Source organism: Ambystoma mexicanum, chromosome 7p (genome assembly GCF_040938575.1).
Source record: "Ambystoma mexicanum isolate Mex_15411 chromosome 7p, UKY_AmexF1_1, whole genome shotgun sequence".
In the NCBI taxonomy this organism is placed as follows: Eukaryota; Metazoa; Chordata; class Amphibia; order Caudata; family Ambystomatidae; genus Ambystoma; species Ambystoma mexicanum.
Window position 1 is genome coordinate 925966591 of NC_090939.1, and position 13659 is coordinate 925980249.

A 13659-nucleotide genomic window follows, 5' to 3' on the forward strand; every position below is an offset into this window, starting at 1 on the left:
ACTTTCAACAGTGACTCTACATAAGAAAGAATAGGAATAACAAATCATTTGTCTTTCTGGAATTCTATACAATAATTGCTAAACTCATTAAAGTTTTATTTCAGGCACACTTCAGGGGATGGTCACTCATTTAGTCTGTCCTTAAACACCTCAACTCAGCCTTTCATTCTTATGAGGTCGATAAATGAGTACCAAAACAGGTGGGTGATATTGTATGTATATTTGTTCTATAGAAAGCGCTTAAGCGTAAGTGCTATATAATAACACATCATTATCATGTGGCCATGGATATCTGCTTGCATTCACAGTAATTTGGTAATATGGGCCTATACACACTGATCTCAACGATACATATGGTGATCCATGCTAGTATGAAATGTATATCACATTGTAGTGATATCGTAACCATGTTTTTCATAGTGTACTTAGGAACAATGCTATGTGATTCAACTTCCTGTTTTGTCAAGGGGTGAAAGGGCGTGTTCCATGGCTTCCCGTTATATCACTTCGGGGTGGAGTCAAATGACATCACATCCTGTGATGTCATCAGAGGTCAAGGGTCGTTTGATGTCACTTCCGCTACCCCTGGTATTTTTGTGAAATGACGTCCCTCTCAGAATCACTTGCTGACTGTCCATTTCTCATGCTACGCATCTTGTGGTGACCGACGCTTTGCTGTTATGGGCTCTTGTACCTAGAATTCTCAACCTATTAGGCTAAGAAACTTGGAATCTTGCTCTTGGTTTCAGGAAAAAAATAAAAACTCATCTGTTTAAACAGGTTGTTTTCCTTGCCCTTATCTCTTTAATGGTATCATACTGCTCCCAGAGGCAGAAGTCTCTGCTTCGTCATATGTGACGTAAATGAAACAAATAAAAATTGTTTTCAAAATTCTGGAGTCAAAACTGTTCTGATCTTCTTGCCTTAGCACAATTCATGTCATCGGGCCAGGTCTAAAAAGCCAAAAGGTGTCACTTGCACAGCATTTCTAATTGTAGCCCTGTAACAAGATACTTCATGACTAACTTTGAAATACTCCACTTGCAGTTCTAGTGAGGGCGCAAACAGCGATATGACATCAATTTATCCATTCCATTCATTCAACATTTTTTTCCAGAATGGGAAAAGGGACTACGCATTATTTTATACACTAAGAGGCCATAACGTGTGACTGCACCTGAAACCCGAAGGAAACTAAATGGTGGCTTACCTGCAACAATAGCTCTGCCCATCAACCTAGCACTCCATGGGTCCACACAACTGTTCACTGTCCTCCATGGCTGTAGATTTTACTGGTCTTTTTCTCATGGGTAAAGAAGATATATATTGAGATTTATTCAAACAAATCCTTTGCAGGGCTAACATGTCTGTGCTTCTGGAAGAGTCTCAAAAGAATCAAGTCAGTCAAATATTGAAAAGAATGTTCATCTTCAAAAAGCAGATGTTGCTCCTTCCAAAGCATTGTTTTATGGTGCAAAAATATTTGTGGTTTTATACTTTTAAATTGTAGGTTCACATTAGGGTGATATGTCTAATATCCTGCCTCCAATATACGGTCCCGCCCCACAATTCTGGGTAAGAAAAACAGACAGTGATTTCTGAAAACTCAAAAGGTATTTAAAGAATTAAATCAATCTAAACAAAGGTGGTCTCCAGCTTTATGCCCAGGAAATACATCTCATGCACATTCTCCTTCATGGTGTTACTTCATCTTAAAGGGAAAGTGAACTCAAAAATTCTATTGTCTCAAAAGATGGGCCATAATAAAAAATATATACAAAAAATTATTTTTTAAGAAAGTTCCTATGTTAAATTGTTTGCAAATGAGGCTAAAAAAACAAACATTTCAAGCACTAGGAGGCATCCATTTAGTGAAATGAATGAGCCTCCTGTGCTTGTGTTTAGCTCTGCTCTCACAGAAATAATGAAGCAAAAGCCTCCTACTGGTAGCTTTTGCTTATTACAGCCGGAGAGCAGAGAATGCTGTCAGGCTCCTTCCTCCTCCGTGCTGCTGGTAAGTGATTCTTTGTGCTGTTATTTTTCCTGCTTTCCCAGGCTCCCCTGAGCTGGAGGAGCTCGGGGAACTTAAAGCAAAAGTCCAGGCAATTATAAATACACTTTGTTGTATTTGTAATTTCTGTGGCTTTCGTTAAAAAGTCTCCCAAGCTCCCGCGAGCCGGGGGAACCCGGGAGACTTAAAGCGAAAGTTCTGGCAATTATAAATACAACTGTGTTGTATTTATAATTGCTGGTTCATTACTTTTAAGTCTCCCAGGCTCCCCCGGCTGAGGGAGCCCGGGAGACATAAAAAGAATGTACCAGCATTTATAATTACAACCTTGTTGTATTTATGATCCTCTATACTTTCGCTTTAAGTCTCTTGAGCTCCCCTGAGCTGGGGGAGCCTGGGAGACTTAAAAGTAATGAAAGTGCTAAAACAACCTAAAGCGAAAGTGTCGGCAATTATAAATACAACCGTGTTGTATTTATGATTGCTCTGGCTATGTTTGAAAGTCTCCAGGGCTTCCATGGGGGAGCCCGGGAGACTTAAAAAGAAAGTCCATGCAATGATGAATATGTCACTGGCTGCTGGCAGAGTATTCATAATTGATGAAACTTTAGTTTTCAGTTGCCCGTGCTCGGGAAACTAGAAAAGAAAGTCACAGCAATTATGAAAACTCTGCCGGCAGCCGGCGAAGTATTTATAATTGATGTGCCTTTCATTTTACATTTTTGTGCTTCACTGGGATTGGGGAGCGCAGAAAATGTAAAATGAAAGTCAAGGCAGCCTCCTCTCTTCATGTTAAGCTCTGCTCTCTGGTAGCAGTAAGCAAAAGCTCCCAGTAGGGGGCTTTTGCTTGATTATTGCCGCCAGAGCAGAGCTTAACATGAACAGAGGCTGCTTCATTTCACAAAATGAATGCCCCCATGTCAAAACGTTGAGCCTCATTTGCTCAACATTTTACATAGGAACTTTCTTTAAAAATATGTTTTATATATATATATATATTTTATTATGGCCCATGTTTTTAGACACTAACATTTTAGAGTGAACTTCCCCTTTAAAGCTAGTTTCTTTTTTTGTTCACAGAGATCTCATGACTCTAGCTAACTGGATGGTATGAGGGGCCTGGATTTGGTATACATGACAGGTTTCTTTGGACTTTGGGGTTCATTATGATTACAGCGGAGCAGTAAAAACTGGTGGTAATGTAGTGCCATTATCGCACTGGCTTACTACAATTTAGATGGTGAAGTGGAGGATTCACCTCCAGCAGCAAGCTGGAGGGAAATCTGCCACTTTACCTCTGAAAATCGGCAAAATTAGCAGAATTAAAGCTGGCAGTCATTCTTTCAAAATTCCCATGCACTGCCGTGGACTCCAATAAATGGAGACTTACACCACCTACCACCACTTGTAATTTGGCTGTAAATCTGCCAGGCCAAGTGATGGTAACAGCAATTCCATTGGCGGTATTCCAGAGAATTTACTGCCAGAATACTGCCAAACTTGCAAAGAGGTCCTTTGTCCTTTAGCCAGGGTGGGTCTGCCAGTGTTTTATGAACCCTAGGCTTGGAACTGGTTTTAACACAATGGGCCTGATTCATGGAAGTGTTTTATAATGGCGCAATCCCGTAGGACAACGTTCCATGAATCAGGCCCATTCAGGGCCTTATTGTGGCCTCATATCTTGTGATATGGATGGAGGTGAATCCTAGGTGAACTCTAGCTACATGCATCACGGAGTAGAGAAATGAATGCTCAGCTTTCCATCTTACAAAAGTGTTAACCAATTCAATACTTTTAAAGTCTCATTTCAAGTTAAATCAAAATACAGTATTATTCAAAGTGAAGTGAAGTGCATGACAAAATAGATTGGAACTTGGAATTATATATGGTTATAATGGAACTTGGAATTATGTATGCATTCCCACAGTGCCATAGTTAGAACTATGGCACTGTGGTAAAATCCTGGAATTATTCCTTTATTTGAATAACTCTAAATCTGTGCTCTTACGGACTGCTAAATTCTTTTGGATGTGGCAAATACGCTCCTTTACATGTGGCACAGTTTCATTTCCATGTGCATTTTTCGGCATGCCCTGATCTACTGATTAGGCAATAGTTGAAAAATACACAAACTGCATTTGTGTCTTTAAACATGAAATCAGGCATTTTGCAACTCTACAAGTAGAAAGGTGCTCATGCAGTTATTAGGACCTCACATTTTAATGGGGCATCCTTTTCATCAAGGCAAAAAGCAAAATGCACAATCCAACGGGAGGCATAATTTTGTGAATGGCACCTCCCACTCTTTCAGAAAAACGTTCTGTTGTCAGTTCACTTTACGAAAACTATCTGCGCTGCATTTCTCCGACAACGTTAAAAATGTGAAACTAACTGCTTTTCTCAAATCTGGTTAGTTTATGTGTGTGATTTTGCATTGCATTTTATGACACCCTTTCAAATATTTATCGATGTTCTGACATAGGGTAAGTGTGAAATTGTCCAAAAAGTGCAGTTGCAAGACAGTCCTCAAAAAATGGGAACCTGTTGCAGCCTCCATATTTAAGAGGTAATTGGTTTCTTGGGTTCTTGGAAGTAGCAGAAGCACACTTGTTTGTGCTGTGGGCATTTTGACTCCATCGTCACCCCTATACACACAAAATTGTAATTGGTTAATTTTGCTTAACACCCAGAGTTTTCTAAGCACGGGCCGAGCCTGTGTTGCACTGCGTCTTCTCCAAGGCGAGCGCATTGCACCTGAGCTATCCTCCCAGCTACCAGATCCGCTCATCTGTATTTCCTATCTACCACCAATAAGAGAAGATACATTGCATTACTTTAGGGAAAATACACGAATGCAGAGAGGTCACTACATTTTACAGAGTGTTACTTTCAATTGTATATGCCGCCTTTACACGGAGCAGGACATTTCGGCGCGGCCGGTTCGGCGCGGTCCGATTTGGCACGGCTGGCTCGGGAGCCCACGCCCAACTGGCCGCACAGAAATGTCCTGCTCCGAAATGGAGACCTCAGGGAGAGCGGCTGTGCTTGTGCTTTCCTGCTATTTCCACTATCACACAAAAGTGGACTACAAGGTCATGCACGCGAAGTAAGAATACGAATTCTGCGAGGAGGAGTTCAGGGGGAGGTGTGGGAAGTAGCTGCGAAACTGCTTGTGGAGGTTGGAAGGACTATCGATGTTTTTTTCCCAGCCCGATTGTAGCCCGGCACGTCCACATAAAAAGAGCTTTGACATAGCCAATATGTGTAAAGATGACAAGTGCTTTCAGAGCTTTGCACAACGTGTATAATGTGCAAGCAACACTGGAGTCCAGTGTGTTTAGCAGGCAGGGAATTGTGAATTTAATGGACCTAGTGCTCCACGCCTGCCGTTTGCCCTTTTAGCTACGTATGCTCATACAATATTGTTATCATGCAAACTGTTTAAACACCTTTCAACCAGTTTCATGCAACAGCCATCACTGAGGCATGAGGCATCCATCGGAAGCTGTGAAATTGTCGCCCTGCATTTTTACAGGGGAAATAACGCTCCCAACATATGCACGTATTGGCGCGCCAAAACATCCCAGCGCCAAAACATCCTGTCGCCGAACTGGCCGCGCCGAACCGGCAGCGCCGAAACGGGGTGTACCACCTTTACACATGACCAAAAAACCAGTGGCTCATTCTATACCTTGATTTCACAACAAGCAAGGTGGGCCCTACATTTTCTTTGCAACAGTGCCCTATGAAATTTTGCTTCAGTGCGAGAAAGTAGTCCTCTTCATAGCATAATTTTCCTGTATATGTACATGCATGGCGGACATCTCCACCTACATGTGCAAATCTTTAATTAATGTTTAAAGCAAAGCGTTATGGTGGCAAATGACATTTTATTCATGTTTTGTGCAAAAGAAAAAATAAGGAACGTGCTTTTGAATGAGTAAAATCTGCCGAGTTGATCTGGCCTTCCCATCATCACTGGGAGAATTGTTTTCTAGTTACATCATCGGGTAATAAACGCCATCCTCTCAGGACCCCCACTCTGCACACACACAAAGGCTGCGTGCGATCCTCGGAGCGGTTTGAACGCGATTGTTTTCGTACTTCGCAATACCCAAACCACATCGAAATCCACACATCACTTTCTGGGCCCGAAAGAAAAACTCACCTCTTTGCGCTTTCACACTCGGAAATGAAATGTAAACAGGACGCCAAGCTAGTTGGCTAATAACTCTTAAGAATTCGCTATCAATAACACGAAGGAACCGCCTGCAACCTAAGGCTTCCGCATATTCTTTTTCAGCGGGGGACTTGGGGTAGACTAAAGCCATAATTCAATGCGTCACACGCGTCAGCTGGAGCCGGGCGCCTTAATGAGGTCTCCGAACCCCGGCTAGCTATGACCAGCGCGCACACACTCCAGTCCGCGGCCGGCGGGCTGCACAGCACCGCGCGCCTTATAAGGCGGCGCCATGACGTAATGCTCTATAGGCTTGGAGCACGCACGGCGCACATCTCTCATTGTTTGCTCTCACTCTTGGAATGCGCGCAGCTCGGATGCCGATTCACAGCCGAACGCCCCTCTCCGGAGCCATGCATTCGGCGTACTGGGACCCCCGAGCTCAAGGTACCGTGGCGAGGGGGGTGGGGGAGACATTTATTTGAGAGTTAACCAATATATGTGTTCTGCACTCCGACGCATATCTGGAAACTTCCCAGAAGAAATAGATGTTCTAAATGTACTCACTTAAAAATACGTGTTTAACAGATATTATAATGCAACTTAGATACGTGGTAACAAAGCTTTCGGAAAATATGAGCATCGTTTGAATAACGTTACTTATAAAATATTTTCAAGGATGCATTGCTCACCTTTTTGAATATATTTTTGTGAGGAAAATGAAAGGCTGCCAATTAAGTTCCCATCTGGTTTGCGTGGAGCCATGCCTTCGAAAACAAAAAAATGCCTGTGTCCGAACGTGGCCGTGTCGCTCGTTGTTTGTCTTGCCCGGCCGGTGCCAAATGCTGTGAATCCTCTCAAAAGGGTGCATTCTCCACAGAGAGTTAATGGCTACTGCAAAATGAAAAGTTTAAAGCTGCCCACGCACGGCTTTAATTTCCAGCATGGCGTGTCAGAGGTTTCAAATTAAAAGTGGAAACCCAGCTCACCAGAGTTGTATCTGTTTGCCAGGCGTTTGCCTTAGATCCCTGGCAGCCGTCAGAGCATCCTGCCTCCCCGGTGAAGTCATCCCATCGGCTCTTTCAAGCCTGGCAGGCGTCACGCGCACCATGGGAACTATCCGCGAGCTCGTGGGGGGGAGGACGTATGGATTTACTAAACCTACTGTCACTGACATGTGAAAGGAGCTGCCTGGAAAGTTTAGGATCAAAAGTTACTTCATTCCCTGACGTCCCGCGCTGAGCCAATATGCAGAACTGGGTTCGGCAGATTTACCAAGTGCGCCTTTTCATCTGCGGGGAGCACCGGACGTGCGCGGATGGCGGTTTCTTGTGTAGCGCCTTGCAGAGTGTCAGCAGGTTTTAAAGCACCGAGGGCCTGAGTCATGGAATCTCTAGCACGGTGCAAAGTGACGGGTATGATGCCAACATACACCCTAATTCACAGAGCGCTGCAAAGTGTACTTTTGCAGTGCGACGCCACTTTGCACTGTAAAAGGCACTGTTTGCACTGCGCTAAATGCGTGCAAAATGTATTTTTGCAGTGCAAAGCGACTTTGCAGCAGTTTGCACCGTGCTAGAAAATTCCATGAAGCAGGCTCTAAGTGTGAAGAGTGTACAGAGAGGCTAATACACAGAGGGAGAAGCGGGGGCAGGGGGGCGAGGCAGCACCGTGTTACGTTAATTGACTATATGGACTTGTTGACAGCTCTTGGGTTGTATCTTAAGCGCTGAAGGTGAAGAGGCGAGAGGGAACAGCATCAGATGCGTTGGACGAGTCTCTTTCTCACACGCAGGGAGGTGGTGTGCTCAGCAGTGCACTGCCAAATTCAGACTGCTTTGTTGCAGTGCATTCATTGGTCGAAGTGAGCGGGAGCGGTGCTCCTATGCTTTTTTAAATTACCTTGTACAGCTCCTATACTTTTATTTTAGAAAGAAACCGTTCCAGAATGGTTTTGTTTTAAAATAAAAGTGTAGGAAGAAGTTGAAACCTTCACTTTCAGTGCACTGCACCGAACGTTCCCTTAAACAGCAGGTGCACGTGTTTTTTGGGGGGGGGGTGTATTGTGTATGGGAGGGGTTGTTGCAATGGGGTGTGTGGGGAGTAGGGGCAGGCCAGCAGGGAACATAGTTCCACTACTTCTTTTCGTACACTTCGACCACTGAATGTGATTGTTTTGGAGTTTTGTAGAGCGCCAAGATGACATGTGACGCCTGCTTCAGAGTACGTCAACCCACTGCAAACATACTTCGAAAAAACAGTAGCAAAGATGCAGACAGGTGCGGATGCTTGCACCAAGCAGTCTTAAAGGCCGGAAGTCAATTCATCAAACCGGACAGATTGTGTTCGGCTTCGTTCTGTGCCTGTTGCATTTTTGTTTAACGTTCCTTCAACAATGGTTTAACGATGTACTGCCTTTAAGTGAACATGTCTGTTTCATGTATCAGTTGAGTATCTCAATGTTCCAATGTTGCATTACATACAGAGCGCATCAAGGCGGATAGCGCAGAGGTTAAGCACACACCTCTGACAGGGGCATGCATGCGCATTGCAAGTTCTGGCACTGCAGTCTGAGACGTTCATCTTCTAGCACTTCAAAGTAGGAACAATCGGGGGTGAAGCGCAAAAGTAAAACCTATTATATATATTATATACTCTTTGTGATGACCAGATAATTTAGTGCTTTTGAATGGTTTATCATTTACACACACATAACTCACGACTAGCGGCAATTAAAGGCCCGGTGACTCAACCGTCAAGAGGCCGTGCTCTGAACTAAGTTGGCATTTGAACAGCCACAGCTAGGCGTCAAAGATAACATCCTGTCATCCTGTTACAATGAACGTTGCAACTTCACCCCGGTCGCTGCTCGGTCCGTGGTGTCTGGCTGCAGACTGTACAAGGCTGCCGTGCGCTTATGCCTTCAACAAGGCCCTGCAGCTGCCGGTTGCAGTGAGAGGCAAGTGAGCGGGTGGTACCAAGTAAAACCTACGGTATCCAGTAATGTGGTTGCCGAAAAATAGCAGTTTTTACAAAAAAACGCGGCAAAAATTCTGTGGTGTGACCCGACAAAAGTGTTTCCATTATACCACACAAGGGGAGCAGAGGTCTCCCCTGCTACCCCTGTGTGGTATAATGGGTCCGGAGGTTGCGGGAGTGTCCCACACATCCGTTACGTGGATTGCAGGGGCCACACCACTGCTTTTATTTCTGCAATTTTTTTGCACAGAGCGGTGCAAAGTGTATTTTTGCAGTGCAAAGTGACTTTGCACTGACTACTGACTTTGCACTGGTGCAAAGTCACTTTGCACTGCAAAAATACACTTTGTTCTGCTCTGTGAATCGGGGTGTTTGTTGGCAGTGCAAAGTTTCTTTGCACCCTGCTAAAAATTCCATGATTCAAGCCCCAGGGGCCTAATTCACAGAAGTGTTTTATAATGGCAAATCCCCATTGGAAAACAGTCTGTGAATCGTGCTGGTGGTGGGGAAGGAGCCAGAAACAGAAAATTGGACTTTTGCAAGACAAACTAGGAAGAAGGTTTCGACTGTTTACATACACAGGTGGCATTTTCCATATGCCGTGCATTAGTATTTGAAAAGCAGATATGCAAAACAAGGGTAAAGAAGAACTCCTATATGTAGAGGTTTCAGTATGACTCATCAGCATTTGCTTCTACCGGCGTTTGAAATGAAACATTGTTCCGCGGCACAGATGTGCACAATATGGTGCCCTTGAATTTAGTGAGCAATGTTTTGTCATCGGGTCTTATGTGAGCCGTCCAGATAGCAGAGCGAGTAGAGCACTTGCTTTGACATCTGTGCAAAGCCTGCACACGCAGGTTTGAGTCCCGGCAGGGCCAAACTCATCCTTTTGAGGTTGATAAATAAGCACCACTCACCGTGGGTAATAATAAGCAGCGCTCAGATTCCTGAGGGTTTGTAGCGCTATATAAATGTGAATTATTATTTTACCTCTCACTCTTGTCAGTTTCATGGTCTCTTGACTCACTGGCATATATAAGAAAAGTGGGTTGGGTCCGGTTACAAGGAACCATGGGCGTAATTTTAGGGGTGGGCAGGAGTGTTTGTCCCCCCCTAACTTTCATGGCACATCATTTGGTCCCCATTCATTTGGCTGGAGCGCCTTTTCTTCAGATGTCATGTCCCCACCAACATTTTCAGCAAAGTTACTCCACTGCAAAGAACAATGCAAGATAGCTTTGCTGTTGTGCTGATGCGTGCAGGATACTCTATTCGGCTGTGTTTCTAGGTGATTTGTGTGAAGGGCACTTGAGGTATCTGGCCCCAGAAGGCATCTTTTTGTGCCTGTCGTGTGAGGGTATGTGGGCTGGCACTGTGTTATGCATGCTGGTGCTAGAGATGTATGGTCCTGATTGGTTGTGTATGGGGGATTATGCATTTGTCGTGTGTGACGTAGTCCTTCTGCATAGTATATGCTGGGAAGTAGGAATTAGAGCAGTTGAGAAAGGGGTACAGACAGTGGCGACTCCACCATGTACTGGCAAGCAGAGTTGTGAACTCATCACAAAGGACCTCCTCCACACCAAGTGGGAGGTCGAAGTGAGTGGGGTGGTTGGAAGCTGTGCTACACAACTTAAAAAAAAAAGCTTTACCGTTCCTATACTTTTATATTAAAAAGAAACTGTTCCGGAATGGTTACGTTTTAAACTAAAAGTGTAGGAAGAAGCTGAAGCTTGCACTTTAGTGCCCTGCACTGAACGTTGCCTTAAACAGCAGCTGTGTTTGGGAGTTTGGATTACATGTGGGAGGGGGCATGTGATGGGGTTTATAGGGAGCGGGGACGGGCCAGCAGGGAACATAGTTCCACTACTTCTTTTCGTACACTTCGACCACTGTTCACAATGCACCCCACAGCTGCACACCTCAATGATACCTTGCTGAGAACAATCTCTAAAGATAGCCCACCCAGGATCAGGCACCATAGTGCAGGCAACTCAGGTAATCCCAACCAAACAAAATGCTTATGCGAAGATTGAACAAAGAGGATGCATTTTAGATTCCTCAGGACCCAAAGCTGATATCCTAATAGAACTGGGAGAAGCAAACATTGCAATGTGCACCCACTGAGGATAGGTTTTTACAGTGCCAACATTGCAGTGGGCCTCTTGGAAGAAGCTCATTACAGCGTGCATCACTGGTGACCGCACACAATCAGGAATCATGAAAACAATGTGCAAGGGAATTAGTTATAAAAGGGCAGAGGAGGAGAACCCCTCGTCCACCATTTCAGCAAATAGAGTGTGGCATTTGCAGTGAGTATACTTTTCACACTGAATGTGACAGCTGTGTGTGTCTGTGATTTGGAGGAGGGCAAATCTAGCTTGTAGACAGCAGCGCTCTGTGCAAAGTGAAATCCCCATGCGTTAAGTAGGAGAGTGAGTGTCAGCGTGGGGTGTGTCAGGTGCAAAGCTCATGCTCAGGGACATTTCCCCAAAAGCCAGTCGTGCTGCATGCAGAGGTATCCCACACATAACTTCCCTATTACCCATCATCACCTTCTGGCTATTGGACAACTTATGTTGTGGGGTGGGTTTGCCGTTTTCAGCTTTGACATATGGACTGTGCCTTTGGATGTTTTGGTAGAGGATAGATCTCCCCAACTGAATATTGCACCCCAAGTGCTGACATGGGGGGGCACTTTGATACACGAGGTTATTTGGGATTTCACGTGTATTACGCATTCCGTCCATCTTTGTTGTGTTCCTCCCTACCCATAACATAAAACGAGGTTGGTTTCCCTATTGGGCCATTGCATTCTTTCCTACGAGGCACAGGCGGGCTTTGTGGGCCAATGCCGCAACAAGTCAGTGGCATCCTCCAAACCCGCCCCCATCGATGCGTATGATGCAAGTGAAGATGTGTTTGTGATCTGGCATGTTCCTGCCACTAAAGCAATTATGTCGGCGAGAAGGACTTGTAGACAATCGGAGAGAGCGAAAGGAATCACCTTGGTTTACAAACAAGACTCACATTTTAAGCAATGTATTGCTCAACTCCCCCAGCGATTGCAAGATCTTGACCTGCCAGCTAGAACACACATGACAAAGTGGGGCCTGCTATACCTTTGTTCATGCACCTTTTCCATTCAAGGGGGGATGAACCCATTGCTAATATGAGCGACAGAGTGCTTAGAGAATGCTTCTCCCACTGTAGGAATGCCAGACTGCGTATGTATTGACCACTTGATGTATTTATTTTATAATACAGCAAATTAAGGCTTTTTATAGATTCATGAAATATATATAAAAAAACAGCAAATAAAGAAAGGGTCATCTAAGAATCAATACAATAATATTAACAGAAAATAATATTAAAGATTCAATTACATAAATGTTCAAGTATTTCCTTAATGGTGCGGTACACCAAAACGTATTAAAGTTATATGTGCAAGATACATCATTTCCCTTATGAAAAGTCTCCCAAATCGTATCCTTACAGTCCAGTAAAACCTCTGGTCTCTCATGTGCCGGAATAAGCCTTCTACTTATACCACTTGATTTTGTGTAAGAGCCGGCTTGACACGGCACAGCAAAGCGAGGGGCCATTTAACTGAGCATTTAAATATGTTCCAGGACTGAGTCAGCTACTGTCTTTTACACACACCATTCTTTTCTGCCTCCATCCTAAGGTTCAGAGCCTCATTTCAGGCACAATGGACGTGCCTCACAGGAAAGACCTGAAGACCCTCCTCTTTTATTATTATTGTTCGGGTATTTATTGAGTTTATTGAGCACAGGCCTAGCTTCATGAAGCAACAGAGCGCTTTACGAGCATTTGGGGAAGAACACAGTGAGGGAAGCAGAGAAACAAGGGAGCGGGGAGCTAAAAGGGGATGGGAGGGGCAGCCGGTTAGCTAGCAAGGGATCTGCAAGCACTCAGGGGAGGAGGCAGTAGGCAGCAGATCTCCCATCGCAGGCAGGGTGGAGAGTGGAATGTGTGTGGAGCTAGGTGTTAGGGAGGAGCTATTCATTCAAGATCTCAAATAACATCTCCTTGATCGCTCCACTCAACCCCACTTCTCCCTCCATGGATCCACACCCCCTCTCCACCTACCCATCCCCGCCACCCCGGCACCCTACCTGTACCATCCTGGGTGTGACCCCTACGTACAGCACTCTGTTGCTTCCCAGCTAGATGTGCGCTTTATAAACCCCTTACTTGGATACATAATGCTATACTTCAGTGGTATTTTAAATGACTCCTATTTTTCAAATATACCCTGATTACAGTTTGGGATAGCATGGAACAGTATGTGATATTTACGGCCTGGACAGCATAGGAACGACTCCAGCCCATGCCGTAAATATCCCATCTAGTAATTAGGTGGTATCTGAAAAATAGGACTTATTTAAAATATCACAATGTTTTACTGTTACCATCATAGCTCTAATGAGGCACTGAGTCTGTTGATTCTACAGTTTGCCAT

At 44.5% G+C, this 13659-nt stretch overlaps 1 protein-coding gene across 3 annotated transcripts in view; it reads left to right on the top strand.

Annotated features, from left to right (window-relative positions):
- FILIP1L (filamin A interacting protein 1 like) overlaps positions 1–13659 on the top strand; it is a 1652893-nt gene that overhangs the window by 1558032 nt on the left and 81202 nt on the right. Inside the window, exon 1 of one of the 3 annotated variants that reach the window (XM_069637215.1) lies at positions 6399–6638. The exons of the other annotated variants lie outside the window; for them this stretch is intronic. The gene's annotated coding sequence lies outside the window, so the exon portion shown is untranslated. Of the gene's footprint in view, positions 1–6398; positions 6639–13659 lie in introns of those variants that run through there. 3 annotated transcript variants of the gene reach the window in all.